Below are 16,121 nucleotides of genomic sequence, written 5' to 3'. Positions count from 1 at the left end.
TGAATGTCGCAGGAGTGACAAGCCTTTATCTGCTTGTTCAGCTAGTATCATGATGTGTTCATGTGGACATATGATGATCTAAGAACATACGACACATGAATAATCCAACATGTGATTGCGATCAAAGAAGGGTTCAAGCCACTTCAGCAGAACCTAAGAAAAGTACATCCGTCTCCTAAACCCCTCATACAGAAAGAAATGACTAAGCTATTGGATTCTCGGATCATTTATAGAGTTTGTCATTCTACGTGAGTTTACAACTTAGTTCCTAGACGTAAGAAGTCCAGGGAAATCTTCTTATGCATTTATTTCTAAAACTTGAACCACACCTCAGACAAAGACAACTACCACGTATCGTCGATGGAACATATTTTATAGACAATATCTGGAGCATAAATGTTTTCTTTGCTCGATCATTTTTCGGGATACAACAAAGTTCTGGTAGCAAAACTTGATAGATTAAAATCCACCTTTCGTACCAAGTGGGGAACGTTCACCTACAGAAGAATGCCAGTTGGGTTTGTGAACACATGCGCAACCTTTTAGAGTGACATGGACATCACCTTCTGTGGAGTTATCGGTTAGAGCGTAGTGGTTTATCTTGACGACGTGAATTCCTTTTATATAATACGATGAAGCCACATATGCCATCTGAAGAAGATATCCGAGCGATGCCAAAAATAAAAGATATCTTTGAATCCCAAGAAGAACGTATTTTCAATGTCTGAGAGGAACCTCCTCAGGAACATCATTTCTAGAAGTGGGATCAAGGTTGATCCGGACTGAGTTTGAATGATTACACAGATTCCTCACCCAGCTAATAAGAAAGACATGTAGACCTTCCTAGGAAAGATCAACTTCCTCTAGAATTTCATCTCAGATTATACACAGATAGTGAGACCTATGCATGACATGATCAAGAGGATGGAGCCTACATCTAGGGTAAGAAGGAAAAGAATGTATTCACCCATATCAAGTAGGATGTAGTAGAATCACCTGCACTTTACCACCCCAACTTTAACAAGGATTTCTTGCTATACACCTTCGCCTTCGAAAATTTTCTTGTTGTTGTACTCACTCAGAAGGATGAGCTGAACCACGAATGTCTCATCTCCTTCATGAGTGCAAGCACGTAGGGACCCAAACTCAACTACCTCACCATCGTTAAGAAAGCATACACAATATACAAGGAGGTGATACACTTTAAACCCTACTTGCTGAAGAACCATTGCATAGTCTTTCTGCCACACCCAACAATTAGATCACTTCTTGTACAACAAGAGCTGGGTGAAGGACATGTGAACTAGATGATAGTATTGCAAGAGTATGATCTTGACATTAAGAAAGTTCACTCTATCAAGGATCATGGTCTCTACAGACTTGTAGCTGAAGTAGTCCATGCACTGGAGGAGGAAGAAGAGCTTGATGGTTGGGAGAAAGAAATCGAGATGTACGATGTAGAGGGATCACCACTAACTTCATACGGAAACACTTGGTATGAATATGTGCACGAGTACCTTGAGCATGGCACCCTAACCTCTCACTTCTCCATGAGATAGAAGAGGGCACTTCACCTCAAAGAATTACCTTATCTGTTGATGCACAAAGTGCTTTACATTAGGCTCAACAACATAATTTTTCTCACGTGCCTAGAGGCACATGATTCAGAGAAGGTCTTGTATGATCTATATGATGGACTAGTCAGGGGCCATTTCATGGGGAACACCACTGCACATAAAGTCATGCGAGCCAGTTTGTACTAGTTGACATTATTTAAGGATGCACATTCTTATGCCCATAAGTGCCTAGTCTATCAGTGATGCATTGGCCAAACATGAAGGTCAATAGCTCTGTTGCAACTTGTTGCAGTGAGTGAACCATTTCAATAGTGGGGCTTAGAAATCATTGGGAAAATATTCCCACATTTGTCAAAACAACACCACTACATCTTGACATCTACAGATTACTTCACGCGGTGGATAGAAGTAGTTCCGCTTAAGCAAGTGAACAACCAGGAAGTCATCAATTTCCTCCAGCAGAATATCCTCTCATGATTTGGTATTCCAGTATGACTTGTTTTTGACAATGCAACTTAATTTTATTCCTTAAAGCTTTATGATTTTGCATTGCAATATCGTATCATGCTTAAAAAATCAACTAACCACTACCCGAAGGGAAATGGTCTCACTGAATCCATAAATAAAAAACTTATGCACATCATTAAGGACCATTCACTCTAAAAATCGAAACTGACACTCTGCTTTGACAAATGCTTTATATGTTGACTGTGTAACACCCAAACCATCTCTGAACACTTTGCCATTACTTCCTCGTTTATGGAAAATAAGCCATCCTCCTGCCAAACATCTACTTTCCTTCTCTCCAATAATCAAAAGAATCTCAAGGCAAGACCTGTATATTAGTTTAGTGTGGGATGAATACACTTCACAACTTGCAAGAAGAAAGGATGAAAGAAAATGAAAAATTCACACTCCACCAGAGCCATATCAAGAGATTGTTCGACAAGAAGTTTGCAAGGAATGCTAACTTCGATGTGGTTGACTTAGTCTTGAAATGGGATAAAACCCATGAAGCCAAAGGAAAACATACGAAGTTCCAGTCCCTGTGGATTGGTCCATACACTATCTAGGAAAAGCTTGGCCCACACACATACCATCTGGAATCACTTAATTGGAGGATTGAAAATATTCATGTCAATAACCAAGACATAAAGCATTATTTTCAATAAGTCAGGGTCGCGCCCCACGCCATGTACATAGTCTGTTTACTACATGTTGTCTTTTTGCTTTGATTTGCTATTTTTAATTCACTTTGTTTTGTTTTCTTAATATCATGCAATTTTTGTTTTTGTCAATAACTGCTTCCCTCTACTGAGTTGAGGCTTTTGAATGAGTATGTGGTTGAGATCCAAAGAGTCTTATGACACTATAGCACTTGGCCAGTCCTATGTCCGTCTTCTCTGTGCTTGATTATAACCTTTGGTCGATAAAGTATTGATGCAAAATACAAGTGTCTACAAGGGAAGCTCCGGTCCAACCTTGAACCCGTGTCAACACTAGAAAACCCCAATCCTATACTCAGTCTTCTGCTCTGTGTCTTCAAGCTCATCCAACTAGTAGAAATGAAGAAGGGGAAAATCTAATCGAGCAAACCTAAATAAGAGGTATTGCATGCATCTCTGAAGGAACAACCTCTTCTTCTCTCAATAATTTGGGATCCATATTCTGCCCCAAAAATAAATAAGTGCCTATGCACACTCCTCTTTTTAAAAAAAATACAAAGGTGAAATAAGAGAAAGGCTTTCTGCGCAGAGAGGTGAAGAATGCAACTCCACAAGGGTACTGACCGGGTTCACTGGTAGTGGAGAAATGCGTGTGTTCCTGCATGACTTCGTTGGGGTAATGTCCAGGCCTACTAGTAATGGAGCAACACCAGAGATGAAAACTTATACTTTGAAAATTTTAAACTCAAGAGCCAAACTACCCTTCCTGATTTGAAACATTGTGATCAAGCTAAAACTTGTTGTTGTGTTTGACTGAGTTGAAAAATGGTGAATCATGTCTACCCATGGGGTAAGTGGGGAAACCGAAGTAACCCGCATGGTAATTCATTACTCCCTAATAGACCAAAGCCCTATGTTGTCAATGAATCGAGACAGAGAAGCTCGTATTCAACTAGTGTGTTGCCAAGTGTTGTAGCACTGCAACACCCTCCAAAATTTTGGCTAGCATCTAATTTCAGAGCCTTCCTTATTTTTCCTTGATGATTGAAAACACTCAGGCTCATATCATGAGCTTGTGTCTAGTCTTACACCATCTTGACTGCACCATTCACCAGTTGTATTTTAGCATGTTGGTTGGAATGTCATGCTTGCGATCTTGTTCTAGCTATGTTCAAGGTTTTCCTTGTAGGTTTTAACCCCATACAGAAATTGCCTGCATACAAATTCTTAAAACACAGAAAATAAACAATGCGAGAGCATAACACATAAAACACATATACACAGAGATTTCCCCTAGATCCAAAAACTGGGACTATGAGCTTGATTTTTCATTATGTTCCTTTCAATGTTATAATAACACACACACACACAGATATCTATATCTATATCTATCTATCTATATATATATATATATATATATATATATATATATATATGCCGAAGCATCCAATACCATGGACCAAAAACCATCGCGTCCAAAACCATGTGCGAAAACCATGCACAAAACCATAGGTAGGTTCGCCCAACCTAATATAGGGTCCCAAAAATATAACACAACCTGACATGCCTTTGTGTGTACATTTTGTGTTCGCTATGTAAGCATCTGTCACAAGTACACATGAAGTTGTATGCAATGTCATGCGAGTGTCATCACGATCATTCAACGATATATCTCAAGTATCGCACTTGTCGTTCTCACCCTTCGGTCAATCACACTAAGCATATCTTATCTTTTTCATTTGAGGTGTCTTATTGTCGAGACATGTTGAGTGTCTATTCACAAGGTCATTTATACACGATTTCACTCGCTCACACACTCAACAATTTTGCCGAAGATCTATTGATCGGAACACCCTCCATCAATTAGACCCTCACTGAGCTGCACTGCGCAGTCTCAACTCTTAGTGACCAAGAAATGTTTCCCAAAATTGCGAAAATCTTGAGGTTTCCCTCCAGGCAGTCTGCAATGCACAATCTTGGAATTATTCTAGTTGACTTTCATCTAGAGAAATGAAAAAGTTTCCCAAGAAGCTATCTTAGTTTGTGCTTCTTGCAAGCCTATCCATCAAGCCTCCCGCTGGTCAACCAAAGAATTTTACTTGGCAATGAACCAGGGCTACGCTCATCCCTAAAATTGTGCAGAAGATGCCAGCTTGTATGCTTGCACTTCCTGAATAAATTGTGCACATAAGAGGGACAAGAACCCGCTGCTTGACACTACATTGTCTCTGAAATTTGTGCAGTTTTGTTAGTCAGCCCCCCTGCTAGCTTGCTTGCCAATTGTCCTGAAAATTGCACAGTTTTCATGGATAGCCCACCTACTGCCCAACACCCCGCTCAGCCTGGAAAATGCGTAGTCATTTCCTGCATGACTACGTCCTAGATCCGTACAGTTCTGATCAGCAAGCTTCCACAACCTACTCCTGGCCTCCTATGGAAATCTGTGCAGTTTTCATTGCTAGTGCATGCTGATGCCCGCACTTCCTTCATTGAAAAAATTGCGTAGTTCTACCTCCAAACTAAGCTAGATCTTACAGATTTAACTATTTCCCCAGACTACTCAACCCATCTTCTCAATGACCTCTGCACAGTTTTTCCCCACAGTTCCATGGAGCCTCCCATCCCGGCCTAAAATGTGCTTTACGTAGTTTCAGAGCCTTGTCCTCTCTCCCAAGCACTTGCACCCAAGAAAGAAAGATGATGCATCATGGTAGACTATGGGGTTTATGGATTTGATGTCATCTCATCATGAGTGATTGTAGAGACATGTACGTAGATGAGAAATGGTGCGGCAACGAATGAGATGAACAAGGAGTGCATGCGAGGAGACTTGTTCATGACGGATGAACACATGAAGCATGCCAAGTACTAGTGAAGGGGATACATGTGCATGAAACATCAAGCGAACACCAAACCATAAAAGGCACTAAACACCTTTCCATGTAGAGGTGAAGCTATGATACACCATGAGCACACTCATCACTCAGCAACACAACAACTTGACAAGGACACCACCATTAGCATGAACATACTAACAATGTCATGTTGATTGATGTCATGAGTCATCTCGGCCACATCACTATTGTGGGCCATACTACTGCAATCAATGTAATGTAAAGTCCAAGAGACCCACATACAAAGTTGAAGAGTCATGTGAGTTGAAGAGTCATGTAAGTCAAATAGTCATGAGGGAAGTCAAAGCGTCACAAGGGTCAAGCTCACCCTTGACTATATGTACCACTCATTTGTATATTCAAGGGACATTTCACCTTGACTACTCCCACATATCCTTGAGCGTCTGTAGTATTTTCTTTGTGGACATAACTACGATACCACCATATAACCACCCCCTCTCAAAATTTACCCCATTTCACTCGCTTGCTAGGGTAAACATGAGATGAAGAGTCACTATGACATGACCCGACCTCCAAGCTTTAGTTATGAAAGTGGGGCTCACAAATTTCTTCTCAAAAACATCACTTAGGGACCAAAGGAGCACCCTAGGTGACCAAACCCTAAGCTAGGGCTTCTTCTCTCAGATATTAAGCCCCAAACTAATGCACAAATAGGAAATATTGTAGCTATAGGGCTCCAACCACACACATGACACTACTTCCATGCGATTATAACCCAAAATATCAAGTTCAAAGGGTGTGTTCTCAAGATCTGAGCCATAATTCCAGGCCAACCTCCAGACCACTATCGAGAACTGTCTAAGACTTTCTAGAATCATTGCTGACATCAGGAAAAAGCCAAATATTCAAACTTGAATCAAGATCATGAACTAGGATTCCTAGCACACACTAGACATTTCATCAAACACATGGAAAACATGTAAGATATAGGTCATGAATGCATATCTAATCATAAAGTGTGAGATTCATGTAAGAATCACCAAGGAAGCTCTATTCCCTCTCTGCATAGCTACAACAAAACTTACTAATCCATACATTCATCAATAAATCAATAAATAAATGACACTTGACAAGAGCCATAGATAATACACATCATGTAGCCAACATATAACTAGAAAATATCCAACATAGAAACCATGGTTGGGTGATAATTCTACAAATACTGATATATTTTAACCCCACCAAATCCAAGTGAAACTAGAATGCTCCATGCATGCTCCAAGAATGCTCTAATTTTTCAAGAGTATGAGAGAATGAGAGGATAAGAGAGAGCTCCAAAAATGAACTGACAAAAAGTTGTGAACTCATCCCTATAAGCCTTCTTATCATTCAGGCCTCTATTTTCTTCATTTTCCATCATTTTTCCTTCAATTTCCCTCTCATGAAAATATTTTCCTCTTTGCCTTCCTTTTCTCATATTTTTCTTTATTTCATAAACCAACTTGGATCCATCTTAACCCCCTGGTCTATCAAGCGCCGAGAGTGATCCAATCTCTCGAGGTGAAAACCTCGTTTTTTAGTGCAAAAATTGAGGAAATGTTTGCACCTCGAGAGATTTGATCCCTCTCAAAGCTTTATAGATACGGGGTTTAGATGAATCTAGGTCGTTTTCAATCATCTGTGCTCATACAAAGTTTGTTGAACATCTAATTATTTTGATCATTTTAAATATACTAAACATTTCTAAGATTAATTTGGTCAATTTAATTTTAAATTTTCTTAGTTACCTCATTTTTTTGATATGAGATAGACCGTTAGTAACTTGAATGACGAGAAATGATGAAATATTTTTTTTTAGTGCAAGGTGGCAAGGCAACAATGTTGAATGATAAAAAATGTGAATAATAAGGATATAGTCAATTACAAACAATCTTCATTGGGATCAATCTAAAACTATTTTCTTCTACTGTTTATTGTCAGACCTATTAATTTTTCCATTTTCTCATATTGAACATATGAAAAGGGAAATTGAAATAATAGACCACTCAAATATTTAACTCGAGCTACTACATTAGACATCATACCTCGTCTCTACTTCTCTGCAATATTAATAGTAGTTTTCTCCAAAGTCAATCATTTTGACCTACGGAGTGTTAAAACCCAAATAATTTCCAATGATACTTAATTTTTATTACAACATTTGAATGCAAAGTGATTAACAATGTTGAATGATGGAAAATGGGAATAATAAGAATGTATGCAATTAGAAATGGTTTATAGTTTTAGGAAGAAAACATTTCGGGTAAGTGAACATTTTATTTAGGATGAAAATTCAAGTATTGTATTTATGGTTGAATTACTGTAACACAGGAGTCAATTCACGTCATGAGTAATTTTTATGTGCTTATACTTAGAGAGAGTGTGTATGTTTTGGGGTTGAGAAGGAGAGATAAGGGGAGATGGAGGTGGCAAAGATGTGCTTACACTGAAATCAATGGAAAATATTAATCTAATTACTTTGAAATTACTATACATCATACATCTAGTTGCATCAAATCAGAAATCAATATCTACACTCAAATAAATGCATCTAGTGCAAACAATCAAATAGGATTAGAAATCAACATCTACACTAATCAATGCATCTAGTGCAAGAAATCAAATAGGATTACAAATAAATATCTACGCTGAAATCAATGCATCTAGTGGAAGCAATCAAATATGATTAGAAATCAGTATCTACACTGAAACCAATGTATTGAGTGAAAACAATAAAATAGGAGTAGAAATCAACATTTACATTGAAATCAATGCATCTAGTGTAAGGTATTAAATAGGATTAGAAATTGACATCTACACTGAAATCAATGCATATAGTGTAAGGTATTAAATAAGATTAGAAATCGACATCTACACTGAAATCAATGCATCTAGTGCAAATGACTAATTAGTATTACACAGTAACAACTACACTGAAATCAAGACATCTATTTTAGTGAAAAACCAAAATATTAATGAATTTATAGATCTAACTTCTATGTCTGTATTTGTCTCTATGTGTCTCTTTATTCTTCCCTCTCTCTCCACCTTCAATTGTGATTATATCTCCCTCCCTCTCTCCTCTCTCTCCCCCTCCCTCTCTCCCTCGTCTATCTCTTTCTCTCTGCCTCTCCCTCCCTTTCTCTATCTTTCTCTTCTTCCCTCTCCCCCCTTGTCATCTATATATATAACTCCCTCCATCTCTCCTTATTTTTATCTATATCTAAACCCCGTAAACACCTCTCTCTCTCTCTCTCTCTCTCTCTCTCTCTCTCTCTCTCTCTCTCTCTCTTCATATATATATATATATATATATATATCTTATTCCCTCCCTCTCTTTGTATCTCTCTTATTCCCTCTCACCCCCTCCATCTATATCTCTATCTCCCTCCATCTATCCTTTATCTCTCTATATAAGCCCACACACATACACTCTCTCTCCATATCTCTCTCTCTCCCTCTCTGTCTGTTCATCTCTCCCTTGTCAGTCCCTCTCCCTCTCCACCTTTCTCTCTATATTTCTTTCTTCCCCTTACAAATCCATCTCCCTCTCCCCCTCTCTCTCCTCTCACTCTCTCAAGTCCTCTCTCTCTTCCTTCTTCTCTCTCCGCCTCTCTCAGACCTCCCTCTATCCCTCCCCCCATCACACTCTTCCTCTGTCTCCACCCTCCAACTCTATCACTATCTCCCTCCCTCTGTCCTTCTCGCTATCCCCTTCTCTCACCCCTCTATATCTATGTCTCTCTATCTCTCTTTTTCCCTTCTTTCCCTATCTCTACCCTCTCCTTTTCTATCTCTTCCCTCGTCTCCTCTTTCACTCATTCCATCTTCGTCTCTCCCTTGTCATTCCCTTTCTCTCTCCACCTCTATCTCTCAAATTCTTTTTTCTTTCCTCCCTCTCTTCCCCTCTCCAAATCCATCTCTCTCTCCCTCCCTCTCTCCTCCTCTCTCCCATGTCCTCTCTCTCTTCCTTCTTCTCTCTCCTTGTCTCTCCCACCTCTATGTTTCTCTCCCCCACTCCCTTCCCCCTCCCTATCACTCTCTCTCTTAAATATCTTTCGAGTGTATTGTATTAAAGAAAGTGTCTAAAAAAAAATTGGTTGTAAAAGATTAAACCTATATTTTGTCTCAATCATGTCTAAAAAATACAATAATAAAAAACTTAAAAGAATCATGCACTATCTTTCCTCTATCATTGTTAGTCACTTTTGTTTCTCTCTTCACTTGGATCCTTGGTTAAGATGCATCTATCCTCGTTCATTATGATATTATTTATATCATATAAACTTGACATATGTATATATAAATGTATTCTCACTTTTAATTCACTAAAACCTTGATTTAATCTCTATGAGAATATTTTTAGTAGTGGGGAGGATGGCATTTTTAGATATACCTCAAAACTAATTATAACCTTTTTGCTTTTAGATTTAATTAAAAAATGTTATAAAATTAAATTAAAATAAAGTATTTGTAAAACATTTTGATTTTGAAATAAGTTATGGTTTTTGGGCAGGTGGTAATGATAAGCCATGGTATTGGCCCATTGTATTGTAAGAGAATAATTAAAAGACTAGATCCATAACATAATAATCAAACTCCTAGATTGCCCATGGTATTAATAAATCATGGTATTAGCCCATGGTATTATGATTTTCTTCTCTCCTCTCCCTCTAGCTATCTTTCTCCTCTAGGTATTGGCCCATGATATTGTAAAAAAACCTATTTAGAAGTTAATAATATCCATGGTAAATATTCATGATTAAAAATGTTGGTAATTTTATTAACAAAAAAAAAAATTAGAGTATAAAAAAAAATTCAATTCAAAAAATATCTCACATCTCACATCTAACACGTAGACATCTAATGCTCACATCTCACATATAACGTCTATGGCTCACATCTCACATCTAATGCTCACACATCCACCCTATAATGGGCTCTAGAGCCCCTCTCCTGCAATAAAATGTCAATTAATGTCCCTTTGCCTTTGCGAATGCCTTTGCCAATTTTCATAGCCATAAATTAAGCACAAGTGATACCCATCACTATGTTTTGTCCAACATTTAACTTGGAATATGTGTTCCATGACTTTGGTCTTATATTTGTTAATAGCTAAAATCAACTAGGCGTTGTTACAGAACATGTTTATCACTAAAACAATATGCAAATTCTATAAGTTAAAATAGTAATGCTTGAAGCCAAAAATTAGAAATGGACATCAAAATGAGTCAAATATAAATATATAAATAATTAAAAAGTAACAAAAATATAAGAAGATCTTAACACTTAGTTTCATCTTGTATAAAATCATAAACTATGTCATTCATTCATGTGTAGAGCTCACTCAAAAAGTGCATTGAGTTATGAATTAAGCAACCTAGATTTACTTAAATCCTGATTAAGCAGTCAGAAGGATCAAATCTCTTATGGTGCAAACCTCTTTTTTTAGTGCAAAACTTGAGGAAATGTTTGCACCTCTAGAGACTTGATCCCTCTCAACAGAGTGGATCTAGGATGGTTTGATATATATATATATATATATATATATATATATATATATAGATATATAAGCTTAGTAGTTAAGACAGTTTATTTGAAGTTTTATAACTAGACCCTAGAATATAATAAGCTCCTATACAATAAAAGCCAATAAGAATATATACCTTTTCCATTGTTATTATTACTATTATTTTTTTCATTTGACTAAGGAAAAATGTTCACATTACATATCTATGCTTATGAGGATATTTAAAAAATATTCAAATATTTAACTCCTACACTTCTGGAATCTAATGCCTACACATCTAACATTTAACATGTAAAGTCTAACATCCACCCCATCTAACATGTACACATCTACCATCTAACATGTAACTTCTAACATCTACCCCATCTAACATGTATCATTTACCCATCTAACATGTAATGTCTAACATCTACCTCATATTGGGTTGTAGAGCTCCTTTCATGACAATAATGACATATTTTGATGCATGAAAATCTCTTCAAAATCAACAAATGGGTTCACTTGATTTAATTTCAATTAATAAAGCTATAAAAATAGAATTATGAGGTTTTTTTCTTCTAAAAATGACGTGAAAACAATTAAATAGAGGAATGAAAATTTATTTGGTTAATCTATGTAATCCATTATTTTAAATAAGAAATTGAGAAAGACAAAGATTCAAATTTTTTTCCAAGAATTAACTGATGAATCTCAACTAAATTATCATATTGTGTAAGGATGAATTCTGTAAATAGAGGAATAAGATAGAAAAAAGTGTGAATGTGTAGGTAAAAAGAGTCAGATTTTTGGAGAGATTATGAAAAGAAACAAGAATATTAGAGAAATCGTGTAACCTTCCTCTTTCAGATTAAATGAATAGGAGTTGTTTTGAAGCTTTCACTGTAGGTTTTTGTGGTCAAATTTCTGGAATTTATTGAAATCACAAGTTTGATGGGTAATCCTGCAATCCAAGTGCCTTATGGATTTTCATGTGTGCTGAATCCATATATAAAGTCAAAAAGCTATTTTAAATAACAAAAAATCAAGATTTCACGTGCTGAATCCATATATAAAGTCAAAAAACCAGTTTATAGGAGTTGTTTTGAAGCTTTCACTGTAGGTTTTTGTGGTCAAATTTCTGGAATTTATTGAAATCACAAGTTTGATGGGTAATCCTGCAATCCAAGTGCCTTATGGATTTTCAAGTGTGCTGAATCCATATATAAAGTCAAAAAACTAGTTTAAATAACACAAATCAAGATTTCACGTGCTGAATCCATATATAAAGTCAAAAAACTAGTTTTTTGAAATGGCAGCCAGTAGCCTTAAAACCAGTGCTCTCATCGCCATAGAATACCTGGCTACGATCTCTCTGTCACCAAAACATAGGTTGGTCATTTTTTTTGTTGTTTGGGCTATATAATATTTTGTGGGTTAATTTAATTTAATTTTAAGTTAGTTTTTTATTTTATTTATTTTTGTTTGTTTGATATTTTTTTATATATTTTAATAGGAAGGATATATGTAATTTATTTGTTGTTGGTTAAAATATAGGAGATGTGTAATTTTTTCATTGCTTAATAAAGAAATGATGATTAATATAATAATAATAATAAAATATTTGTGAGTTTTAATTTGGATAAATTTGATAGAGCATGATAAATGGAGAGTTAACATGATTTTTTTTATATTAAGTTGTGAAAACCAATTTGAATATTAAAATATTTTAATATTTTTAAATGTTTTATAAATATTTTTATATTTAAAAATTATTTTAATATTCAAAAGAAATTTTCACAACTTATCCATCTTAACTCCCTTAAGGGATCAAATCACTCAATGTGAAAACTCAAAACAAGGTTTACACATGAGAGAGTAGATTCCTCTAAAGCCCTGATAGATTTGGACTTAAATGGATTTAGGTTTAGGTTGGTTAATATTTTGTATTATATTATTACATTAAATTAAGACTAAGATGATTAAATATTTGTTAAGTGTGAAGCACCCTCTCAAGTGCACCTAAGATTTGGACTTAAATGGATTTAGGTTGGTTAATATTTTGTATTATATTATTACATTAAATTAAGACTAAGATGATTAAATATTTGTTAAGTGTGAAGCACCCTCTCAAGTGCACCTAATATTTGGACTTAAATGGGTTTAGGTTGGTTAATATTTTGTATTATATTATTACATTAAATTAAGACTAAGATGATTAAATATTTGTTTAGTGTGATGCACCCTCTCAAGTGCACTACCAACATTATTGACTTGCCTAAGAATAATGTGTTTCTTCCTAACTTAATAAGTGAACCATCAAGTTAATCTAAAAATATAAAATTATGGTTTACCCAAATAAAATATAGAATTATGGTTTACCCAAATGTGAGATGAGAGTCACGATATTATAAGTGGATCCCATGCAACACATCCCTTATTATTAAAAAAGGATGGAAAAAAATAAGTAAAATCTTAAGAAATATTTAGAGAGTCACTTTCATTCACTTAAATACCCACCTTTAATTTCCATTTATATACACTTCTTCATTATTTATTAGTAGAGCTCAATTACTTATTTAGGTAGTGCTCACAAAAAACCAACAGAGCTAAAGGGTGAACTTGCTTTTAGAGTAATTGTAATTATCTAGAGCTAGAGCTCAATAACTTATTTTTGTAGTGTTCACAAAAAACCACAAGAGTGAAAGGGTGAACTTGCTTTTCGAGTAATTGTAATTATATTTTAATTTTCTATCTAGTTGTTGCTATTAAAAGGGGTTTTTTTCTACTTGATAATTACATAAGGGGAGAATTGATATCTTTTTTTATTTTTAAACATTCTTTAAGGTGCTTTTAAGCCTCAAAATATATGTAAAGATTGTTATAGGTTTTTAGTTGTTAAATGGTATTTTAGAAGAATAAAATATAAAATTAAAATCCAATATATGTATTAATATGAAAAATAATAGATGTACATATGCCTGTTTCAAAAAATTAAAGAGACATCTTGACATTATTTTGAAACATTGTATTGTTAAGACATAGAAATATGTATCTAGATTTCTTTCTGTGTATATTGCTATAGGTAGTTATCTTGTTGCTTGATCTTTCTATAAACAAATTGTGCAAAATATTTTGAAATGATGAAAATTTCTCCCACTTGGTTTTCAATACATGGACATTGGGTGCATTGTTAAGACACTTCTTGATGTTAAGACACTACTTAACTCTCATTGGGTCTTTTGTTAAGTCAGGCCTTGATGTTGAGGTTACTAGCTTAAAACCTATGGGTAGTAAAATCTATCTAGCTATGTTGTGATGGTACTTAACCAATAGAGAGATTTAATGTTAAAAAAATGTAGCAAGAAAGACTCAATTTGAATTTAGCCTTAGTCAAATTGAGTCAATCGAATTTCCACATCAATAGGACAACTTGGAGGTAGTTAACTAGTGTGACATAGATCTTGTCACTCACTCAGCTCAGAAAATTCGAGTTAGAGGGCTTGGACTTTAGATATGCATGTGTGATTTCTAAATTTTAGTAATACAGTTCAGTTATTTTTAGTTGCATTGAGTTAAATAACCTTAGGTTTTTTGCATGGAAATAGGAGACTTGATGAGCAAATAATTGGCTAAGAATTGGCTAGAGTTTCTCGTTGAGAAGAGAGAAAAATTATTCTTTTGTAGGTTGAGCTCAAAGAGGGAGTTAGCAATTGTAATAGTTTCTCTATTCAACAGATTAATGCAAAGAGGATTAAGGGGATTTTCCTACTTGGGTTCCCCTATAAATAATTGCGTATGTGTGGTTTTTCTTATTTCATGTCTATGTGCATTTTTCTAAATTGCAGTTTCCATTCTACAGATTAATAGAGTATAATTATGTCTCTTGTTTTTCAGTTTGCAATTTCTATCAAATTTATACATGGTATCCGAGCCCTAAAATCACATTAGAACCAGTATTTTGAACTTGTCTCTTAGGAATTTTATGTAGTAGATTCAGTGCAACAATTGTTCTTCAGGATCGGGAGAATGTCTTTCAAAGTAGTGAGCTTGGAGTATGCCCTAGAGGGTACCTCAAATTTCATAGCTTCAAAGGATCGAATTGAAGTAGCACTTAATGAAAAAGATGTGTTAGAATATGTTAAAATTAACATTGCAAAACCACAACACTATGATGCACAACAATTAACCTAATGGAAGAATGATGTTGCAAAGGCCAAGAGAATTTTTCTGGAAGGTGTGAGATACCATGTGGTCTCAAATTTCCATGGAAAAGAGACACCATTTTTTATTGTGAACACACTCACCGAGCTATTAGAAAATAGAAGTGACCATAGAAAATTGGTCGTGAAAGACAAACTTTGAAACATAAGAATGCAAAAGAATGATATTATTCCTCACTATCTCTCTAGGTTTACTCAAGTTTGTAATGATCTTGGAGGGGTTGGGGTGAATTTTGCAGAAGATGTCCTAGTGAGCCTAACTCTTATAGGCCTTCCAAAATCCTTGCACATCTATTAGGACTCTGTGAATGGAAGGGAAAAATTATTGAATTGGGAAAGGTTATGGTCTGATTTGGTTCAAGAAAAGTTCAGGAGAAATAACTGAGATGGAACATCATCCAAAGTTGAGGATGAAGAGAATTTTTCCTTGGTTGGAAAGATGAATAAGGGAAAAGGGAAGAAGACCCAGAGAAAACCTGAACCTAGCCAAAAAATTAAAATAAGAAAGACTTGAGAAAGATAAAATTCTCCCACTTCCATGAATTTGGGCATTATGCAACAAAATGTCTGCATAAGAAGTCTACCAAGAAGCCTTTAGGAGGAGAAGGAGGTGAAGAATTAGCTTCATAATTCGAATTAAACATCGCCCCAATAGAATCCATGGCCGACACTACTATGGGGAGTGTGTGGTACCTTCATTCTCGTGCCTCATTCCATATGAAAAGGTTTAAGGATTTTTTTAGTAGCCATGAGGA

The sequence above is a fragment of the Pinus tabuliformis genome, chromosome 9 (assembly GCF_031772625.1).
Source record: "Pinus tabuliformis cultivar Carrire ecotype Pingquan chromosome 9, CPIR1, whole genome shotgun sequence".
NCBI lineage: Eukaryota > Viridiplantae > Streptophyta > Pinopsida > Pinales > Pinaceae > Pinus > Pinus tabuliformis.
This window is presented reverse-complemented; position numbering follows the sequence as displayed.